The 22,846-nt window shown below is 49.0% G+C and overlaps 1 protein-coding gene across 1 annotated transcript in view; it reads right to left on the reverse strand.

The window, feature by feature from the left end:
• The window catches only part of CALML4 (calmodulin like 4), a 389,480-nt gene that overhangs the window by 44,550 nt on the left and 322,084 nt on the right, over nt 1-22,846 (reverse strand). The gene's annotated exons all lie outside the window — the stretch shown is intronic.

The following is a 22,846-nucleotide window of genomic DNA, read 5'->3' on the forward strand; positions in this document are numbered from 1 at the left end:
GAGCCATGTGGAGAGTGAACCAGGAGCTTCATCCCGGTCTCCCATATGAATTGTAGGGGCCCAAGCACGTGGGCCATCTTCCACTGCTTTCCCAGACCATTAGCAGGGAGCTGGATCCGAAGTGGAGCAGCTGGGATTCAAACCAGTGCCTATATGGGATGCCAACACTGCAAGCATGAGCTTAACCCATTATGCCACAGCGCTGGCCCCATTTCATTCTCTTTAATAGCTGCTCACTACTCAAGCTTTATTGACACAGCATTGATAAACTATCCTTTTCTGGAAATATTCCTTACACGCTTTCTGACACATTCATGTCACCTTTGTAGTCTCCATATCTACTACCTTCTTCTGCTCTGCCTTCTTATTCATTGCTTATTTATTCGTGATGCTTCTTTTTCAAGTGGTGTCTTGGCCATTTGGGGAATGAACCAGTGCATGGAAGACCTCTGTCTCTCTCTGCCTCTCCTTCTCTCTCTGTGTAACTCTGACTTTCAAATAACTAAATAAGTCCTTTTTTTTAAAAAAAAAAAAAAGGTAGTGTTCCATTTCTTAAACTGTACGGTGAGTTTCCAACTAGCATTTTATATTGCAAGTTTTCTTTTCCTGAGTATTAAACCTATTTAAGGGCCATGCACTTTCCCTTTTTCACCACTACGCGGCAGGCTAGGACGTCTGGACAGTAAGCCTGGTCTGGGAAAGGCTGGGGAGAATGCATAGGCCTAACCCGCCATGTTTCTGTAGCATTCTTCTAATTCCCCCACACGGGCGATGGTTCGCAGAGTATTAAATGTACCGCACACCAGCCCAGGTGGGCATCTTTGCAGCCCCGTGGCCAGATGTTCTGTTTTTTCTTTTCGCCTGGTTATGTCACCGTTTTTGCAAACTTAGAAAGTTTGTCTGCTTCATGGCCCATTCCTATTTCTCAGTTTCCCAGGGTGTTTGTTCCTAAATTGCCAAGGGCACGAGGGTGGTGATGTGGCCTCTTCCTGGCTGCTGCTCATGAGATGCCTCCTTTCACCTGTATTGATTTGGGGCTTTTTTTGGGGGGGGGGATTTATTTATTGGGGCTGGTGCTGTGGCGCAATGGGTTAACACCCTGGCCTGAAGCGCCGGCATCCCATATGGGTGCCAGTTCAAGATCCAGCTGCTCCACTTCCAATCCAGCTCTCTTCTGTGGCCTGGGAAAGCAGTGGAAGATGGCCCAAGTGCTTGGGCCCTGCACCCACGTGGGAGACCTGGAAGAAGCTCCTGGTTCCTGGCTTCGGATTGGCCCAGCTCTGGCTGTTGTGGCCAATTGGGGAGTGAACCAGCAGATGGAAGACCTCTCTCTCTCTCTCTCTCTCTCTGCCTCTCCTCCTCTCTTCAATAAATAAATAAATAATTCTTTATTTATTTATTTTAAAGTCAGAGTTACACAGAGAGAGGAGGAGAGGCAGAGAGAGAGGTCTTCCATCCTTTGGTTCACTCCCCAAATGGCCACAATGGCTGGAGCTGCACCAATCCGAAGCCAGGGGCCAGGAGCTTCTTCCAGGTCTCCCACGTGGGTACAGGGGCCCAAGGACTTGGGCCATCTTCCACTGCTTTCCCAGGCCACAGAAGAGAGCTGGATTGGAAGTAGAGCAGCCGGGTCTTGAACAGTGCCCATTTGGGATGCCGGCACTGCAGCCGGTGGCTTTACCGCTACGCCACAGCACCGGCCCCGGGGCTGTTTTTCAGCACCAGCGTTAGAACTTCTGCTTGGTGAATATTTGGATGACATTGTTTTAGAGAGCTGTATGTAAAGTTTTAGTAACAAGCAATGTTAAAACATCACCACGAGAGTTACCAAAATCGTTCATAGGAATCCTGGTGCCAGAGGCCAGCATTGTGGTGTAGTGGGTTAAGCCATGGCCTGCCCTGCCGGCATCCATAGGGGCACTGCTTCCAGCACCCTGCCAATGAGCCTGAGAAAGCAGAGGAAGATGACCAAGTGTTTGGGCCCCTGTACCCACGTGGGAAACCTGGAGGAGCTCCTGCCTCCTGGCTTCCGCCTGGCCCAGCTCTGGCTGTTGTGGCCATATGGGGAGGGAACCAGCAGATGGAAGACCTCTCTGTCTGTCTCTCCCTCTCTCTGTAACTCTGACTTTCAAATAAATAAACAAATCTTAGACTTTTTTTACAGAAAAATGTTAAATGCTACAGAAACACAGGGGTACTTCCAAAAAAGAAATTGTGGTAACACATAATGTGTTCATGTGACATGACTGGTGTGGTATTGACAGCTGTGGGTAGGAATTTCTGGTTCAGCAGTCACCGACTTTCACTAAGGGACAGCACGGGCGGTACCCCAGCCACCTGCTTCCCTTGGCAATCCCTGGGTCCGCCCAGCCCCTAGCCTAGCACCAATCACCCTGACCCTCTGCAATGAGCCGTGAAGGCAGTGTGAACACACCCTGGACCTCTCCGCTGCGGGCCGGCCACCCACCTCACCCCACTGTGTCCCCACTCTGGCCAGGGACGATTGGGGGAAGGGCTGTGTCTCCTCTTCTGTCTCCATGAGGTTTGGGGTATTTTTCTTGTGTCTTGGACTCCGATTAAAATGAAAATGATTGGTTTCTCAAAACAAACAAACAAACAAAACAAAAAAGCCACTTGAATTTGAAGACAGTATTGGAAAAAAAATAGCCAGACGTCTCAATGATTTTTTTGAATATTGATTGAGTTTAAGTATTGATTAACGTTGACATGCTTCTTTCGGGATGCTGGTTAAATAAAATGCTTCATAAACATTGCTTTGAACGGCTCCTTTTCACTTTTCAGAAAATGAGAGTACGGCCAAATTTAAAGGCCTGTGTGGTGGTTTGCCTCGCGCAGGGCAGCGGGTGCGGAAGTCAGGACCCGGGCGCGGGACTGCGGCGCATGGTGCAGCGCGGTGGTCCTGCGGGCTCCGTGTTCGCAGGTCCTCGCGCTTGATTTAACCCTCGGCTGTCACTGCCTGGAAGTCCTTTGAATCTGAGCTTTGCTAAGCGAAGCCTCACTGCGCAGTGCAGCACGCCCACGCGCGGTCCCTGCTCCCGCCGCCTCCCGCAAGGCACCGGCGGCCGTTCCTCCCCAGGGAAGAGCCAGGTGCGCGCCCCCGCCAAGGCCACGCGTGGTGTGCTCGGGCGGCCACGCGGGGTCCTCTCCACCCCGACTAGGGAGCTCGCGGCGAGCTTGGCTCTGGGACCGGGACTGCCGGGTGGACTTTCCCAGACCTGGGGGCGCGGGGCTCAGAGCTGCGGGGCGGATGCACTGGCCCCCGGGAGCCGCCGCGTGCAGGAGGAGCTTGGCGCTGGGGTCTCCTACAGGACCTGTGTGAGTTTGGTGATGGCGATGTTTAAATTTAAACCTGGGCTGCAACAACCTGGTAAAATTCGCGAGGGTAATTTAATTTTTTTAAAAAATTTGTATTTATTTTAAAGACGGAGTTACACAGAGGCAGAGAGAGAGAGAGAGAGAGAGAGAGAGAGAGAGAGGTTTTCCATCTGCTGGTTCACTCCCCAAATGGCCGATCCGAAGCCAGGAGCCAGGAGCTTCTTTCAGGTCTCCCACGTGGGTGCAGGGCCCAAGCACTTGGGCCATCCTCCACTGCTTTCCCAGGTGCATTAGCAGGGAGTTGGAAAGGAAGTGGAGCAGCCGGGTCTTGAACTGGCGCCCATAGGGACACCAGCGCTGCAGACTGTGGCTTTAACCCACTGCACCACAGTGCCAGCTCCTCTTTTAATTTTTGAAATGACATATTTTTAATTTAATTTATAATCTCTAAGTTTTACAACTACAAACTTTAAAAGGAGATAAAGTGGATCTTAATCTTTTTCTCCCAGGAGGCAACTTAATTTCTGTAAAGCTGACTGCTCTTTGCAGCAGCCTGGGTTATTGGGATAATAGGAAGGAGAGAGGACACTTGGCCAAGCCATTAAATTCTGCAAAAAAAATTTTTTTAAATATTTATTTATTTGAAAGTCAGAGTTACACAGAGAGAGGAAAGGCAGAGAGGTCTTCCATCTGCTGGTTCACTCCCCAACTGGCCATAATGGCTGGAGCTGCTCTGATCCCAAGCCAGAAGCCGGGAGCTTCTTCTGGTCTCCCACACGGGTGCAGGGGCCCAAGGACTTGGGCCATCCTCTACTGCCCTCCCAGGCCATAGCAGAGAGCTGGATCAGAAGTGGAGCAGCCAGGACTCAAACCAGCACCCACATGGGGTGCTGGCACTTCAGGTGGCAGCTTTACCCACTATGCCACAGCGCCGGCCTCAAATTCTGCAAACTTATGATGATCTGATCACCATAGGTAAGGGGACTGCTACTTCAGACAGCAGACACTTACAACTCTGACACCTGTATGAATGTGGTGTTTTAGGTGGACTTTGATGCTTGTGCCCAGTAACAATATTGTGAGTAGGTGGTATTATTAGGCCTATTTTTAAAGAATTAATGAGTATTTAGAAGTTTTTAGAAATTTATTTCATGGCCGGCACTGTGGTATAGTGGGTAAAACCGCTGCCTGCAGTGCCAGCATCCCATATGGGTACCAGTTCTAGTCCTGGCTGCTCCACTTCCGATCCAGCTCTCTGCTGTGGCCTGGGAAAGCAGTAGAAGATGGCCAAGTGCTTGGGCCCCTGCACCCACATGGGAGACTCAGAAGAAGCTCCTGGCTCCTGGCTTCGGGTTGGCCAGCTTCAGCGGTTGTGGCTATTTGGGGAGTGAACCAGAGGATAGATGACCTCTCTCTCTCTGTGTGTGTGTGTGTGTAACTCTTCCTTTCAAATAAATAAATCTCTTTTTTTAAAAAAAGAAACTTATTTCCTTTTTATTTAAAAAGCAGAGAGAGAGGGAGAGGGAGAGAGAGAGAGAGAGAGTGCGCGCATGTGAGCTTCCATTTGCTGCTTCACTCCCCTAATGCCCCCAACAGCCGGGACTGAGTCAGGCCAAAAGCAGGAGCTGGGAACTCACTCTGGGTCTCCCCCACGGGTGGTGGCGGGGACCCAAGTACCTGAGCATCACCCGCTGCCTCCCAGGGTGCACAATAGCAGGAAGCCAGAAGGAGGCGCAGAGGAGCTGGGGCTCAAACCAGGCACTCCGCTGTGGGATGTGGGCATTGCACACTTGGCCTTCAGCGCCCTGCTGAGAGCCCACGGCTCAGCCTGTTTTTTGGTGAGGGAACAGCGAAGCAAAGTCGTGCAAATGTTTGCATGAAGTCCCCTGGTTGGGAATCCAGATTTGATGTTACACTGTCTCCTAGAGTGAGGACTTGCTTCAGATAGCACAAGCATGGCTGACAGCTACTGTTCTTTAAGAAACTATCATTGTCTAACTTTATTTGCATGCTGATTACATGCTGATTTAACTTGGTTCACAAAATACAATAAACCAATTTACGTTTTGAATCCCATTGAGTCGGGTATTGAGACATGCCCTTTGAAAGCACAGTAATGTTAAATCCCAGAGCAGTTTGTACACCAACATTCAATTGACTTATTAATCTTCACATAAAGAAGAGCTTAATCTAAAATTTGTTTCTGAGTAGGTGGGACACGCACACAGTATGCAATTAAAAAGGCTTGCAGTTGTGGAAAACAGTTTGGTGACTTTCTGCAAGAAGTTAAACATAGGCTTTACCACATGATGCACCAATTCCACTCCTGGGCAGAGGCCCCAAATGATTAAAAGGGGCTTAAAGAGACATTTGTACTGCATTGTGCTACAGTGGATTAAGTTGCTGCCTGAGATGCTGGCATCCCATATGAGCACCATTGAGTCCTGAGCATGCTGCTTCCCCCTCAGCCCCCTGCTAAAGGGCCCAGGAAAGCAGCAGAAGATGGCCCAAGTGCTTGGGCGCCTGCACCCACATGGGAGACCCAGATGGAGTTCCAGGCTCCTGGTTTTGACCTGACCCAGCCCCAGCTGTTGTGGTCATTCAGAGAGTTAACCAGTGGATGGAAGATTTCTCTCTCTCTCTCTCTCTCTCTCTCTCTCCTCTTCTCCTTCTTTGCCTTTCAAATAAATAAATAAATAAATCTTATAAATAAATAATTAAATATATTATTTTTATAAAAGCTCATACTTGGATGTTCAAAGCAGCTTTATTCGCAAAAGCCAAAAGGCGACCATGTGAATGGGTCAGCAAAGAGGTATATCCAGATGGTAAGCTGTGTCTTGGCTATGAAAGGAAGACGTATGATACGGGCTGCAACCTGGGTGGGCCGTGGAAACATGCTGAAGCCAGACATACAGGCCACATCCCTGCCACGTCTGGACTGGACAAATCCACGGAGACCCGCAGCGGATTCGTGGTTGCCGGGGGCTGGAGGCCAGAAAGCGGCTGCTTTGGCATACTATTGGGGGTAATGAGAAATGGCTGACCTGGACTGCGGGGATCTTGTACAACATTCTGAATATCTTGAGGGCCACTACCCTGTGTACCTTAAAATGGTTACCAGAAACATTTTGCTTTATATGTATATTACCACCAGCCCCGCCAGCCCTGCCCACACCCCCTGAAAACAAACTCTTCCATCAGACACTATTGCTCGCAGATCTGCCCATGTTTCCCCTGGCAAAGTCTGTGTACTAGTTAGGTGTATTTATATTTGGTTTAGTGAGATTTCCCCACAATCGTGAAAGGTTGTAGCATTTCCTTCTTTTACTCTCCCGGTGCCCACCAAATAGGCAGATTGTTCCACATCCCTTCCAAACACAGACTCAACACAGTGTTTTTTTTTTTTTTAATAAAATTTATTTATTTGTATTTCAAGTCTTTAAAGACTTATTTGGAAGGCAGAGTTACAGACAGAGAGGGAAAGACAGGGATAGGGAGGGAGGGAGGGAGGGAGAGAGAGAGAGAATCTTCCATCCACTGGTTCACTCTCCAAATGGCTGCAACAGCCAGGGCTGGGCCAGGCTGAAACCAGGAGCCAGGAGCTTGTTTCAGGTTTCCCACGTGGATGCAGGGGCCCAAGCATTTGGGCCACCCGCCACTGCTTTCCCAAGTGCTTGAGCAGGGAGCTGGATGGGAAGTGGAGCAGCCTGGGACATGAGCCAGTGCCCATATGGGATGCCGGCATTGCAGGTGGTGGCTTAACCCACTGTGCCATGATGCTGGCCCCTCATTCTGCATTTTTAAATGGTTGAAACAGTTTTTTAAATATTCTGATTGTTAAAATACACATAGCAGAATTTTCTTGTATTTGCCATTTTCAACTGCATCATTCAGTTGTGTTGAATATATTCACATTTTGTTCAAACAGCCTCCCAACTGCATGGAGTCTCCAAAGCCAGGAGCCAGGAGCTTTATCCAGGTCTCCCACATGGGTGCAGGGGTCCAAGCACTTGGGCCATCTCTCACTGCTTTCCCAGGTGCATTAGCAGGAGCTAGATCGGAAATGGAGCAGCCAGGATTTGAACTGGTGCTAATATGCATGCCAGGGTTGCAGGCAGCTGCCTAACCTGCTGTGCCACAACACCAACACCATTTTTCTTTAAAGAATAAATGTCTTATTATTTTTTAAAATAGATTTACTTATTTATTTGAAAGTGAGAATACATATATATGTGGGTGGGGAAGGGGAGAGATCTTCCTGGCCAGGGCTGAACCAGACCAAAGCCAGGAGCTTCTTCCAGGTCCCCACATGTGTGCAGGGGCACAAGCACTTGGGCCATCTTCCATTGCTTTCTCAGGCCATAGCAGGGAGTTGGATCTGAAGTGGAGCAGCCAGGACACGAACCAGTGCCTATATAGGATGTTGGCCTCAAAGGCAGTGGCTTAACCCACTATGCTGCATCACTGGCCCTTGTGCAGGTCGTCTTGCATATCTTTTGTTAGATTTACTCATCTCAGGACTTCATGCTATTAATAATGTTCTTCACTTTCACCTGCTGTGTTTCTTTGTTGCAAGTACATAGAAATACAACTGACAGTTGACCTATATCCACCAATCATGTTAAATTGCCTTACTGATTTTAGCAGCTTGTTCATAGATCGTTTTGAATTTTCTTTATATACAACCATATGGTTATTTACTCCTTTGTCTTACCTTATTGCACTGACTGGGACCTCCATGTAATATTTTAGATACAATTGGTGGTAGGGGACAGCAGGCACTCTTGTCAGTCTCAAGGAAACTGCTTTCGGTAGTTTATCATTACATAGGATGTTTGCTGAAGATCTTTATGCATACTTCCTATCAGATTGAAAAAGTTTTCTCTTGGGGCTGGCGCTGTGGTGCAGCGGGTTAACACCCTGGCCTGAAGCGCCGGCATCCCATATGGGCGCCAGTTCTAGTCCTGGCTGCTCCACTTCCGATCCAGCTCTCTGCTGTGGCCCGGAAAAGCAGTGGAAGATGGCCCAGGTGCTTTGGGCCCCTGTACCCGCATGGGAGACCTGGAGGAAGCTCCTGGCTCCTGGCTTTGGATCGGCGCAGCTCCGGCCGTTGCGGCCAACTGGGGAGTGAACTAACAGATGGAAGACCTCTCTCTCTCTGTCTCAGCCTCTCTCTGTAACTCTGTCTTTCAAATAAATAAAATCTTTAAAAAAAAAAAAAAGAAAAAGTTTTCTTTATTACTTAATGAGAATTGTTAATATCCTGGATGGATATTGAACTTTACCCAATGATTTTTCTGCATTTATTGAAATGATTTTAAGTTTTTTCTTTTATTTTGTTATTACAAGGATTGATTTTCTAGTAATGAAACCACCTGCTCTCAGTGAGATAATTTGGCTTGAAGTATCATTGCTTTCATATATTGCTGGACGGATTTGCAAAAGTTTTATTTTGGATTATGTTGTTATTATTTATTGCAGCCATTAGTCCGTATTTTTCCTTTCTTGTAATAACCTTGTTCTATTTTGATAACAAGGTTATGTTGACCTCATAAAGAGAGCTGGGAATTATTCCTTCCTTTTATCCCCCTGGTGTTTTCTTTGTGGGCAGGTTTCTAATTATGGATTAAATTTTTAAAAAGAGACATAGGCTCTCAGCAAATGTGAAGCTAAATCGGGCCCAGCTGAGGACATCACACCTTGCTGTCCCCTCAATGCTTCTTCAGGCTTCCCTCGCTCATCCATGCCCCTCAGTGTAAGGGTTTGACACCTGCCCTTACAAGAGAGAGAGAGAAAGAGAGAGAGAGATAGGAATACACACTTGTGTTTCTTCTTGTGTTTATTTTGGGAAGTTGGATTTTTCAAAGAACTGACCCAACCCACATCCTCAAAACTTTCAAATGTATTAGCATAAATTTTTTTATTTTTTAAATTTTTTAATTTTTTTTACAGGCAGAGTGGACAGTGAAAGAGAGAGACAGAGAGAAAGGTCTTCCTTTTTGCCGTTGGTTCACCCTCCAATGGCCACTGCGGCTGGTGCGCTGTGGCCGGCGCACCGCACTGATCCGATGGCAGGAGCCAGGTACTTCTCCTGGTCTCCCATGGGGTGCAGGGCCCAAGCACTTGGGCCATCCTCCACTGCACTCCCTGGCCACAGCAGAGAGCTGGCCTGGAAGAGGAGCAACCAGGACAGAATCCAGCGCCCCGACCGGGACTAGAACCCGGTGTGCCGGCGCCACAGGCGGAGGATTAGCCTAGTGAGCTGTGGCACCAGCCAGCATAAATTTTTAAAGACTCCTTTTCAATGTCCTTTTTAAATAATTATAGGATCTGTTGTAAAATCTCAATTTTTAACCCTGATGTTGGTAATCTGTATTTTCTCTTTTGATCAATCTTGCCAGCATTTATTAACTTTCAAACTTTTTCAGGGGCCAGTGCTGTGGTGTAGTGGGTTAAGCCACTGCCTGCAGCACCAGCATCCTATTTGGACACTGGTTCAAGTCCCTGCTGCTCCACTTCTGATCCAGGTCCCTGCTAATGCACCTGGGAAAGCAGTGGAGGATGGCCCAAGCTCTTGGACTCCAGCACCCATATGAGAGAGCTAGAAGAAGCTCCTGGCTCCTGGCTTTGGCCTGGCTCAGCTCCAGTTGCTGAAGCCATTTGGGGTGTAAACCAGTGGATAGAAGCCCTCTCTGACTCTTCCTCTCTTTCTGTAACTCTGCTTTCAAATAAAATAAATAAATCTGTTTTTTAAAACCTTTTCAAGAATAAATGTTTGAATGTGTTATAATCTCATATTTGTCTTTTTCAAAAATTTCCACTCTTTATTACTAGCTTCCTTTTTGTTTGCTTGGTTTTAGTTTGTTGCTGCTTTTCTAGATTCTTGGTTTTTTATTTCACGGTTTCCTTTCCTTTTATTTTTCTAAGTGTGACATGTTATTGTTCTACCCTTTTATCTTTTTTTTTTTTTTTTGGCCAGGCAGAGTTAGACAGTGAGAGAGAGAGACAGAGAGAGAGAGAGTAATAGACAGTGAGAGAGAGACAGAGAGAAAGGTCTTCCTTCCGTTGGTTCACTCCCCTAATGGCTGCTAGGGCTGGCGCTGCACCTATCTGAAGCTAGGAGCCAGGTACTTCCTCCCGGTCTCCCCCATGTGGACGCAGGGACCCAAGTGCTTGGGCCATCTTCCGCCGCCCTCCTGGGCCACAGCAGAGAGCTGGACTGGAAGAGGAGCAACCGGGACCTGAACCCCGGGGTGCCGGCACCGCAGGCGGAGGATTAGCCAAGTGAGCCACGGCACCGGCCCTATATTTGTTTTTAACAAGTGATTTTTCTGTTATTCTGCCTTTTAGTTTTCCTAAGTTTGGTCACTTAAGGAACCCAAAAAAGAACAAATAAAAGTATGATCTGAACAATGTTGAAGTAGCAAGCTTACTTTTCAGAACTTGTGTGTTAGCTTTTCACTATGATCCAGTTCAAAGTCTTCTCTAATTCCCATTGCAATTTTTTTTGGATGCGTGAGTTATTTAGAAGTTTTATCTGATATCAAAGCGGTTGAGAGTCGCTTTCTTACCTACCTGTGATAAATGTCTGGCTTAACTGCACGATGGAAGAACACGCTCCATGCCACCCTCCTTCTGAGATCTGTGGAGTCTGACTGTGTCTCAGCACGTGGTGTGTTTGGGGAAGCGATCACTGCCCCCGTGAGAACAAGCTCTCCACAGTTGTTGGGCACAGCGTTTGCAGTATGTTAATTAGGTCAATGTTGCTAATGCTACTGCTCACATATTTTATACCTTCAGTGATATTTTTGCGCTTGTACTGTCAGTTGCCCATAGAGGTAAGTTAAAATTTCCAATCGTAAGTGTAAATTTGCCTATTTGTTTCACTTCTGTTTTCATGATCTATTTTCAGGCTATGTTATTACATCATACACAAGTTGGATTAATATATCCATAAGGAAAAGGAGCAGAACAGAGAGGAGACAGGATACACACTCACAGCCAAAACAAATTTATTCAAGAAGAAAAATAAATTCTCCGAGGTGACCGACTGCCGGTATGCACACAGAGCAAGTGGCAGAGGGCAAGAAACTGGTTATGGGCTGGATCTACACAGCATCAGCCAGGCAAGGGCCACAGCAGGGGTGGAGCTATCCATGTGAGAGACCTGGACTGAATTCCTGGCTCCTGGCTTTGGCCATGGCCCTGCCCTGCTCATTGTGGGCATTTGGAGAGTGAACCAGTGGGTGGTAGAGATCTCTGTCCCTCACAATAAATTAATAAAGAAAACATTTTAAATGTTGTAGAAGAAGTAAACGTGTGAGTTTACCATAGTGCAAAAATAAATATGAGGGATCGCTGGAATGGAAGAAAACACAGGAGATTATCTTTGTGACATGAAGATAGGGAAATACCTTAAATAAAAACCAAAGAGGGGCCACTGGTGTACTGGGTAAAGCCGCTGCCTGCAACACCATGCTGGCATTCCATATGGGCACTGGTTCGAGTTCTGGCTGCTCTGCTTCTGATCCAGTTCCTTGCTCGTGCACCTGGGAAAGCAGTGGAGGATGGGCCAAGTGCTTGGGCCCCTGCACCCACGTGAGAGACCTGGAAGAAGCTCCTGCTTCCTGGCTTCAGCCTGGCCCAACCCTAGTCGCTTTAGTTATTTGGAGAGTGAATCAGCTGATGGAGGGTCTCTCGCCCTCTGTCTCTGTCTCTCTCTCTCTCTCTCTTTGTAGTTCTGCCTTTCAAATAATCTTTAAAACCAAAGAAAAAATTGAAAGGCCCAAATTGAATGAATGTGATTATGTCACAATTTTACTATTTCTGTTTAATGCAGATCAGGTTAAAAGTGTCTGTCTGACTTGGAGATAATATTTGCAATATCTCAAACAAGATAAGTGGCCATCATCAGATTGCAAAAAAAAAAAAAATTCATGCAAATTGGTAAGAAAAAACTCACAAATAACTTTATAGAAAAAAATGACATAGAAAAAATAAGTATTCACAGAAGCAGAAACTAGAATGTAAGATACATTCAAATGTATAAGTCATCAGAGAGATGTAGTCACAAAAATGAGACACCACTTCATAATTGCCTGGACATCAAAAATCAGAAAGCTGGGTGATCCCACATGTTAGTACTGGTGGCAGAGAAATTCTCACAGAGGCTTCCAGAGGTCCTGCACAGCAACTTCAGCCTGCCTTGGAGAGGTGGGGGAGTGAGGGCCTCCTCAGTGCCAGTCACTGGGAACGGAGAACAGCATGATAGTTCCACACCATGGCATTAGCTGGTTAACTGCTCACCAAAGCTAGTCCACATTCCCTGTCCTCCACTACAGCTAGGTATAGTCTTCCACTGAGGTCCAGAGAGGGCAAATGAACGGAACTGAGGTCACCGTTCCGTGTGATGGTCTGTTCCTTTCACCGTCTGCCATTTGATGCAGGTGGACCTGCCAGCCTTGCAAGCCACCTGTTAGAGAAGACAGAGGCCCAAAATCCATGCAGCCTCGTTCCTGACATCACCACTTGGAGGGAAACCTGCATGCTAATTTGCAATGCCAGTTTTGGAACTTTATGAATAAGGAATAAATTGTGCTTGGTGCCATATACTCTGGGATTTGCTTATTGTAGCAGCTGGTGTTACTACAAATAATGTAGCACACTGGGAAACACAATGCTGGGGAAAGAGGAGAGACAGAAAGCACCATGGCTGGGCCTCAGACACATTGGACTCAGAAGGGTATTTGTAACAAGGTTCTGTGTATTAAGTGATGTATTCACACAGTATTCTAGTAAATATTCTCTAAGGAGACCTGCATATGTAGGGATGTACCAAATGCTTTATTTTATTTTATTATTTTTAAGATTTATTTATTTATTTTGAAAGGCAGAGTTACAGAGAGGCAGAGAGAGGAGAGAGAGAGAGAGAGAGAGAGAGAGATCTTCCATCCCCTGGTTTACTCCTGAAACTGCAGCAATGGCCAGAGCTGGGCCAATCTGAAGCCATGAGCCAGGAGCTTCCATCGGTCTCCCATGATGGTGCACTTGGGCCATCTTCTACTGCTTTCCCAGGCCATAGCGGAGAGCTGGATTGGAAGTGGAGCAGCTGGGACTCGAACTGGCGCCCATATGGGATGCCGGCACTGCAGGCTGTTGCCTTACCTGCCTCACCACAGCGTTGGCCCCATCAAATGTTTTATTTTTTTAAAGATTTATTTATTTATTTGAAATGCAGAGTTATAGAGAGGCAGAGGCAGAGGCAGAGAGAGAGAGAGAGAGGCAGAGACAGAGAGAGGCAGAGAAAGAGACGGGGCGGGGAGCGGAGAGGTCCTCCAACCGCTGGTTCACTCCCCAAATGGCCACAATGTCTGGAGCTGTGCCGATCCGAAGCCAGGAGCCAGGAGCTTCTTCCAGGTCTCCCACATGGGTGCAGGGGCCCAAGGACCTGGACCATCTTCTACTGCTTTCCCAGGCTATAGCAGAGAGCTGGATTGGAAGTAGAGCAGCCAGGACTTGAACTGGCGCCCATATGGGATGCTGGCACTGCAGGCGGCAGTTTTACCTGCTATGCCACTGCACCTCCCCCCACCCCCAGATGCTTTAGAATGCATTGATAGGGTAGAATCAGGGAAGAGAGAAAGAGAGAAAAAAGAAATATTTCAAGAGAGTTATTGAGGACAGTAAACTGTGGATGGAGTAGTATAATGAATTAATTCTGTGTACCTGAGGGCCTGAGTCCCACTTCTAAAAAAGAAAATAAAACAACAATTCACTTTAAAAATTAAATAGATCCAGCAAGAAAATATGTGAAAAATTCTGGCCATGACACTTTTTTTTTTTTTTTGGACAGGCAGAGTGGACAGTGAGAGAGAGAGACAGAGAGAAAGGTCTTCCTTTGCCGTTGGTTCACCCTCCAATGGCCGCCACAGCTGGCGCGCTGCGGCCGGTGCACCACGCTGATCCGAAGGCAGGAGCCAGGTGCTTCTCCTGGTCTCCCATGGGGTGCAGGGCCCAAGCACTTGGGCCATCCTCCACTGCACTCCCAGGCCACAGCAGAGAGCTGGCCTGGAAGAGGGGCAACCGGGACAGAATCTGGTGCCCCAACCAGGACTAGAACCCCGGGTGCCAGCGCTGCAAGCAGAGGATTAGCCTAGTGAGCCATGGTGCCGGCACAAATGTATATTATATTTGGCTACAAATGTGTAATGAACCAACTAGTCTCACAGCTAGGTGTGGGAGTGGATGCCCTACCTACAGTAAACTCTCAGCGTGGCAAGAATGGACAGCAAAAATAAGCAAAAAGAGGTCAGTCCACTTCCATGAGAAATGGAGTTTCCAACTAAGTTGGTTTTGCTGAATGAGAACTGTGACCACCTGTGTCAGCATGACACAACTTTTTTTTTTTTTTTTAAGATTTATTTTAGGGGCTGACACTATAGCATAGTGGTTAAAGCTGCAGCCTGCAGTGCCTGCATCCCATATTATGGGCGCCAGTTCAAGACCTGTCTGCTTCTCTTCTGATCCAGCTCTCTGCTATGGCCTGGGAAAGCACTAGAAGATGGTCCAAGTCCTTGGGCCCCTGCACTCACATGGGAAACCTGGAAGTGAAGAAGCTCCTGGCTCCTGGCTTCGGATTGGTGCAGCTGCAGCCATTGTGGCCATTTGGGGAGTGAACCAGAGGATGGAAGACCTCTCTCTCTCTGTCTCTGCCTCTGCTTCTCTGTAACTCTGCCTTTCAAATAAATTAATAAATATATATATATATTTTAAAAGAATTTATTAATATTATTTATTTATTTGAAAGAATAACAGACAGAAGAAGAGACAGAGAGAAAGAGATAGTTTATCCCCAAATATCTGGAATGGCCAGGGCCGGGCCAAGAGCCTAGAACTCCATCCTGGTCTCTCACAGGGACCTAAGGACTTGGACCATCATCTCCTGCATCCAGAATGCATTAGCAGGGAACTGGATCAGGAGTGGAGCAGCCAACCCAGAACTGTGCTCTGATACAGGATGCTGGCATCGCAGGCCATGGCTTAACTCACTGTGCCACAGCGCCTGCCCCATGACAAAACTCACCCAGCAGTCTTTCCCAGGATGATAAGATGGTAAACCAAGAAGTGCATTCACTGCTTGCTCCAAGAAGTGAATGTCTGTGGGCAAACAGTTTGGTCGTCAGGGCAAAGCACTCTCCTGTGTGGTTTGGATGTGCTTTGTCCCCAGCAGTTCATGGCTGAAAGCTTGGTCCCCAGTATGGTGGTGTTGGCAGGTGATGGAACCTTCAAGAGCTGGGGCCCAGTGGGAGCGCTTTAGGTCTCTGGGGAACCAGCCTTGTGACGGCGTCAGTGCTAGCTGGTGGGGTGAGTTAGTTCTCCCGAGAGCTAACCTGCTGTGAGAAGAGTGAGCCCAGGCCCTGCGTCTCTCTGGCTCCCGGTCTCACCGTGTGAGCCCTTCCCCTCTGATGCCATCCGCACACCGGGATGGAGCCAGAGGCCTTCACCACAGCAAGCAGGTGCCAGCCCCATGCTCTTGAATCTCCAGAACTGTGAACTCAAGTGCCCAGCCTCAGGTCTTTTGCTACAGCAACTGGAAATGGACTAATGTCCTATCAGAATCATAGATGGCTCACTTGTGCAAGGCAGTCTGTCTACATGGCTGGCTCCCATACCTGCTCTCCACTGTGTCTACCAACCCTCAGTTCTCCTAGATTATAAACTATGCCCAAGCTCCATTTCTTTCCTGCTTTCTAAGACCACGTTAAATTACGTCAAGGGTGGGTGTTTGGCCTAGTGCTTAAGATGCTGGTTGGAATGCCTGCATCCCATATCATGGTCTCTTGGTCAGAATCCTGGCTGTGCACCTGATTCCAGCTTCCTGCTAATTGCCGCACACCCTGGGAGACAGCAGGTGATGGCTCCTGTGGTGGGTTCCTGAGAGACCTGGTTGGTTCAGAGAGACCTGGATGGAGTCCCTGGCTCCATAGGCATTAGGGGAGTGAATCGGAGAATAAGAGCTCTCTACGTCTCTTTCTCTCTGTCAGATAAAGAGAGAAAACTTAGGGGTGGATGTCGCTCCCCCTCTTCGCGGAGGAACGACACTAAACCCTGCGCTGTTCTTTTGTCTGCTCGGCCCTTCCCGGGTTTGCTGCTGGTCCTTCCCGGGTTGGCTGCCGGCCCCTCACTCGCGGAGGAACGACGCCGTCCTGGGTTAGCTGCCAACCCCTCCACCTCCGTGGAGGGGCGGCACCCCCTGCTACTTTCCCCGCTTCCACGGGGGAGCGGCACACCGCCGGCCGGCTCTCTAGGGGGCTGCTCAGGTGTTCCTTCAGATGTTCCCCTTAGATGTTCCTCGTGCATGTTGTCTCTCTCCTCCTTTATAGTCCTCTTCCACCAATCCCAATTCAAAAATATTCAGATTTGTCTATTTGCCTTTACTCTTTTTTTTTTTAAATATTTATTTATTTATTTGAAAGGCAGAGTTACAAGGAGAAAGGGAGAGAAGAGATAGAGATCTTCTATCTGCTGCTTCACTCCTCAAATGGCTGAAAAGGCCAGGGATGGGCCGGGCTGAAACCAGGAGTCAGGAGCTTCATCCGGGTCTCCCATGTGGGTGCAGGGGCACAAGTACTTCAACTACTTTCCCAGGTGCATTAGCAGGGAGCTTGATCAGAAGTGGAGCAGAAAAGATTTGAACCAGTGCCTTTATGGGATGCCGGTGCTGTAGGCAGAGAGGCTTAACCTTCTACGCTACAATGCTGGTCCTGGCCTCAACATTTTGAAAAAAAAAAAAAAAAAGATTCCACATTATTTTTAAAAAACATATGTACTTAATTTGATTTTTTTAAAAAAGATTTATTTATTTTTATTTGAAAGGCAGAGTTACAGAGAGAGAGAGAGGGAATCTTCCATCTGATGGTTCACTCCCAAAATGGCTGCAACTGCCAGGGCTGGGCCAGGCCGAAACCAGAAGCCTGGAACTTAGTCTGGGTTCCCATGTGGGTAGCAGTGACTCAAGAACTGGAGCCATTACCTGTGTCTTCTTGGGGTGTGCCTTAGCGGGAGCTGGATTGGAAGCAGAGCCAGGTCTAGAACCCAGATACGGGATGTGGGTGTTGCAAGCAGTGAGCAAGGGCAGACGCCCACCCCTTTGTAACATTGAGTGTTCAGTGAGCGGGGTGCGGCTACAGAAATCGTGACACATCTCTCCCCTAAGTGCAGCCATTATGCGTTATCACAGTAGTATGGTAACACAGGAAAAGGGCCATGACCTTATGGTAAGTGAATAAAATACAGAACTCTAGGGGTGTGGCTCTGATTTTGTTTATCGAACTATAAGTTTATATATGCATATTTATGGGGGACGTCAAAAACTTCATGGGAGATTTAAGTAAATGTTAGATTTATTTGGGTGCAAAAAAAAAAAGGAATCCCATGCATAGTTGTTTTTTTCATAATATGCCTTTTCCACGAACTTTAAATATCTCTCATACATGGGCTTAGAAGAAAAGACTAGCAGACTAGCAGCAAATGGACTGATACTTATTGCTAGTGACCTAATTCTGTAAACGCATCTGACATTTAAAATTTACATTGGGAAAAGTTTCTCCATAAGCATGTGCTGCTCTGTCATCAGAGAAGCATATTATTTAAAAGGATCTCAAAACTGACGCTAACCCGTATTGTGCGGCAGGGTTGGTGTTTTCCCAGCTGGACTCCGGTTTAAATCAGTCAAGTCTGCTCCTGCGCGGCTCCGGCAGCTCCTGGTGCAGGCGGCTCCCTCCCTCTGCCCGGCTCCTGCTCCCCTGCCTGCCTGGCAGCTGGGCAGCCCCACCCCGTTGGTTCCGAGCCTGGTTTGTTTTTCTTCTAGCCCTGGATCCGCGGCCCAGCCCTCCTTCCTTGCGCACAGGGCTGTCTGGTCTTGTCTCCCGGGTGACTCATGCGTCAGAAATGGTAGAAGCCTCAAGGCCAGGGCCTGTCTCTGTGCAGGAGCTGGGGCCCAGCTCGCACGGTGACATCAATGTGTGTGATGAGGGTTTGGTTGCAGATTCCAGGCTGCATGGCAGGCGTGGGTGTCGCTAAGCTCCTGGCCTTGATGGAGGGCTTAAGTGATGTGGCCAGACACAGGTGAGGACAAGGCCACAGCTCCTCTTCCCGGCAGCCCCCAGCTCTGGTGCTGACTCACTCACTTCCCCTCCTGGAGTCTCCACCATCAGTCAGGCTGCTTCGCAGGGAAGAGACCTGACAGGCGTGGACAGAGAAGGCTCCTGCCCAAATGCACATGGATCAGATGGGACAGTTTCCATCCTGGGCGAGGACTGAGGCCGTGGAATCGGTGGGACTGATCCCCTGTGGCTCAGGATGCTACCTGATGTCTCCTTGCCTGTTCCATGACACACACCAAGCATCTGCCAGGCACAGTTCCAGGGGCCTTTCTATTAGCTCACTCGGTCTCTTACAACCAGCTTATTAGGCAGTTACTGCTGTCATGCCCACTTTACAGATGAGAAAACTGAAGCACTAGTAGGTCGCTGAGCTGCTCAAGGTGTCACAGCTTGATGGAGCTGGAGGAAGCCTTAGAGGTTTGAGCTCATTTGAATTGATGACAAGAACTGACTTGCTTTGTTCATTCCTGCAGACATTTGGGGGTGGATTCAGTGAGATGATGATAACGATGGCGGGTTGGTTTATCTCTTCCAATCCTCCAACCCTAGGGTGGAGTTGCTATTATTGTCCCCATTTCACAGACAGGGAAACTGACACATTGAGAAGTCAAGTGAGTAATGGTCCAGCGTCACACACCGGGGAGGGAGCGAGGTTGCAGGCAGAGAGGGATCCAGAGCGTGGTTCTGTCTCTGAACCCTCATGTTCTCTGCCATCTCTGTCATAGAAGGTAGCCAGGCCGGCGGAAGGGCAGGGTGGCAAAGTGCTTTGCAGGATATAATGTACAGTACAGACATGAGTTATTACTAGGAGGAGGCGAGGGTGACAGGAGAGACAGAGGAGAGCTCAGGGCAAATCAAGAAAGATCTGCAAGATGAGATGGCATTGGTTTTGGATTTGAAGCCGCGTTCATGGGGAATGTCCAGGGTGTGTGGGACACGGTGGTGGGGGGATTTCCTACAGCCTTTCCTTGCACTGGATATCTGATTAGATTACCCAGTGGGCTCCTGGGCCCGGGTGAAGCGATCAGAACCGCAGAAAACTGGGATCCTAACTGCAGAGAGCAGGATGGGGTGGGGGAGGGGGAGAAGGGGGCATGGAAGGCTGGCAGCAGGAGCCGGGGTGTCATCCCTGTGACGCTCTAGCTATGAGGCTGTGCTGTGGGCAAGCTGCTCACCAGCCCTCTGCCTCCGCTTGCTCATCTGAAGATTGGGAATGAGAATAAGGAGATGTACTTCGGGCTTGGGTGAATTCAACACGCTAATCCATGTACAGTGCTTACTGTGCTGCCTGGCACACACAAGCTCTCTGTAAGTGCTAGCTGTTGCTATCCTGGCTGGGACCACTGTCCCAGGAAGAGTGGGAGGAGCTAGAACAGAGCAGACACACACGGCCACTTCATCTACTTTCCTGATGAATCTAAACTGGGCAGGGGTGACCGGTTAGCAACATAACATAGGTCAGTTCCCCCTTCACTCCCCTTGGCTTTGTTTTGCTAATCATTAGATCTGCTTTTTTTTTTTTTTTTTTTAAGATTTATTTATTTATTTGAAAGGCAGAGTTAGAGAGAGAGGGAGATACAGACACACACACACACACACACATTTTCCACCCGCTGGTTCACTCCCCAAACAGCTGCAACAGCTGGGGCTGGGCTGGGTCGAAACCAAGAGCCAGAGGCTTCTTCCTGATGTCCCAAAGTAGGTGCAGGGGCGGGTGCCACCCTCTGCTGCTTTCTCAGGCACAGGAGCAGGGAGCTGGATTGGAGGTGGAGCAGCAGGGACTCCTATGGGAGTGGCAGCTTGGCCTGCTGTGCCACAGTGCTAGCTCCTAGGTATGCTTTTCAGGGAAAAGTAAAAAGGTGGGCAGGGAGGCAGAGGCCAGTGGGTGCTCAGCCTGTGAACGGGGCTCAGGGGGACTCTTCATCGGGGCGGGGGGTCTTGTTAGGCATCCTGATTTCTGGAGACTTCCAGCGAAGGGAAGCGTTGTCTGGAATTTCTACTCTTATTCCTCAGCCTCCCCCGCCCGGCCCCTGACTGTGGGTTTCCTCTGCATTCTCAGAAGCAGGCACATCCTGCAGATGGGGTGGGAAGACCTTTCTCAAGCAGGTGCAGGGCACAATCCAAGGGTGACCGCTGGGCTGGGAGACAGGGAGACAGGCATCTGTAGTGACAGGCACCCTTCCCCAGGACCAGGCTTGGCGACAGAGCGTCACGTCAGCATCACACAGTCCTGCTGGGGAAGATACGCAGATGAAGAAACTTGGCCAAGGCCACAGCCAGCCTGTAGGCGGGAGAGTCCAACCCAGATGTATTCAACACCGAGAGTTGCCCTCTTCCTCTATTGTGCGTGGGAGAGTTATAGGACCAAAACAAGTGTCTGCCCTGGCTCTTGAAAAGCCACATTTTCCATGTACTCCATGCAAAATCTGAGACACTGCATTGGCTCAGAGCTCTAAGGCTGGGCCAGCCTGCCTTGGGAAAAGGATCCGATCCACCAACTCTCAACCACCTCAGCCCCTGGGAAGCAACGTCCCGGGAAATGTGGCTCCAGTTTTTGTCCAGGTAGAAGGCTACAGAGCGTCGTCATTAGCAAATCAGTCTCCGCCGGGAACCAGGTCCTTGGAGTTGTACTTTATTTTTGTTCATTTGCTCAGTGGAATTCTGTGCAGGGGGAGGGTAATGGTCCTGCTTACACACGCTCTCTCCCAATTTGCACAGGATGACCACAAAAACATCACCCTCCAAACCTAGGTAAACAGAAGCAGCCACCTAGTTTCTATTCAAAGAGCTATTTAGCAACCAAGGCGTCCCAGAACCCTGTCCAAAGCCACTGTGACAAATATACATGAAGACAGCAGCCCCAAACTCCCGACCCGGGGCTGCTGGGGCAGAGGTGTATTCCTGCCTGGTGGCGGAGGCTCTGCGCCTCTCTCAGGTGTGAGCCTTGGTCCAGTCACCCCTTTTAGTATCCACCCAGTTCTAGCACCCAGCTGAGGTGGGAGGAAGAAGGGAGTCTTACTGAGCAATGAATGTCTGTGTGAATCAGGTCTTGTTTAGGGAACAAAACTGGAACAAGGCACCTGTGTTTTGAACGGGAAAAGAGTGATGGAGAGATGTGGGTGGGCCAAAGGCTGGGAGGAGAGGGTCTCACCTAGGGAGGCAGGCTGTCTTCCATGAGTGTCAGCTTACGCCCTGGTGATCCAAGCTGGAGTGGGGGTGAGAGGAGAGGTGTGGGAGGGAGGGAAGGAGGGAGAGAGAGAGAATGAATCAGACAGGAGAGAGCCTGGTTGCTCGGTAGAGGCAGAGAAGGAAGTCAGAAGATAAACTGTGTCTCACATCTGAATGTGTCACTGCTGTGACCCCAGAGCCCAAGAATCCTGGGTGAACCTGCCCAAAACTGGACTGTCTTACAGTCTTCAAGCCCTAGAATGCAATCAGCCAGCTTCCCCCTCTTTCCCACCAGCTCCCTCAGAGACACCATCGGGAGATTCTCATCTTTAATCCTTAACATGGGGGGGGAAAATCCAGTGTCAGTGTAGGCGGCTGCAAATAAGGAAAGTTGTGCTGTAGATTTAACAAGTGTCCCCTGCCCCCAGGAGCTCAGCACTGGAGGTGCAGGCTTCAACTCCTGGGACTGGAACAGTAGGGCTCCAATAGAATAATCCCTGTGAACCTGTGGAGTGCAGCCCCAGTTTTTGGAGCCAAAAGAAAATGTATTTGTTCTTCTCTCGGGCAGGTATGATCCCCTTGGGGGAAGGTGGGAAGGGGAGGAGGGAGAGAAGGACCTTCCCCGTGGAACTTGGACTTTCCGAGGCTGCTCCCAGAGCGTCCTCGGCTCCACTCCTACCGTCCTAATCCCAGGCCTCTCCTAACTGACCTCTCCGCTTCTACTCTTGTTTCCTGGGGTCCTTGTCCACACAGAAGCCAGAGTGATTTTTTTTTAAAAAGATATCATCAGGATCTTGTCATTTCTAAAACTCTTCAAATGCCCCCATCACTGGGTAGACCTGAAGCCCTTTGTCATGGGTTCCCGGGCTGGATGGGCATCCAGCCGTCTTCATCTCCCATTCCCTCAAGGGCAGCTCCTGCTGCAGCCTCAGGGGCCTTCCTGGTCCTGGCTCACCACCCCTTCCTCTCTCGGGGCGTTTGTAGCAGCGATGCCCTCTGACGTGGAGGTCCCGCCCGACCGTGCAGACTAGTCTCCCATCACTCCCCTTCCATTCGTTTGACAGCAAATGGCTACAGGACCGCGTCTCGGCCATCATTTGTTTATTGTCTGCTTCCCCCCAACACAAGTCCCCGGGGGAGAGGGGCCTGTTCCATCGCGGAATCCCGAGTGCTGA

This window comes from Oryctolagus cuniculus, chromosome 12 (assembly GCF_964237555.1).
Source record: "Oryctolagus cuniculus chromosome 12, mOryCun1.1, whole genome shotgun sequence".
Taxonomy (NCBI): domain Eukaryota; kingdom Metazoa; phylum Chordata; class Mammalia; order Lagomorpha; family Leporidae; genus Oryctolagus; species Oryctolagus cuniculus.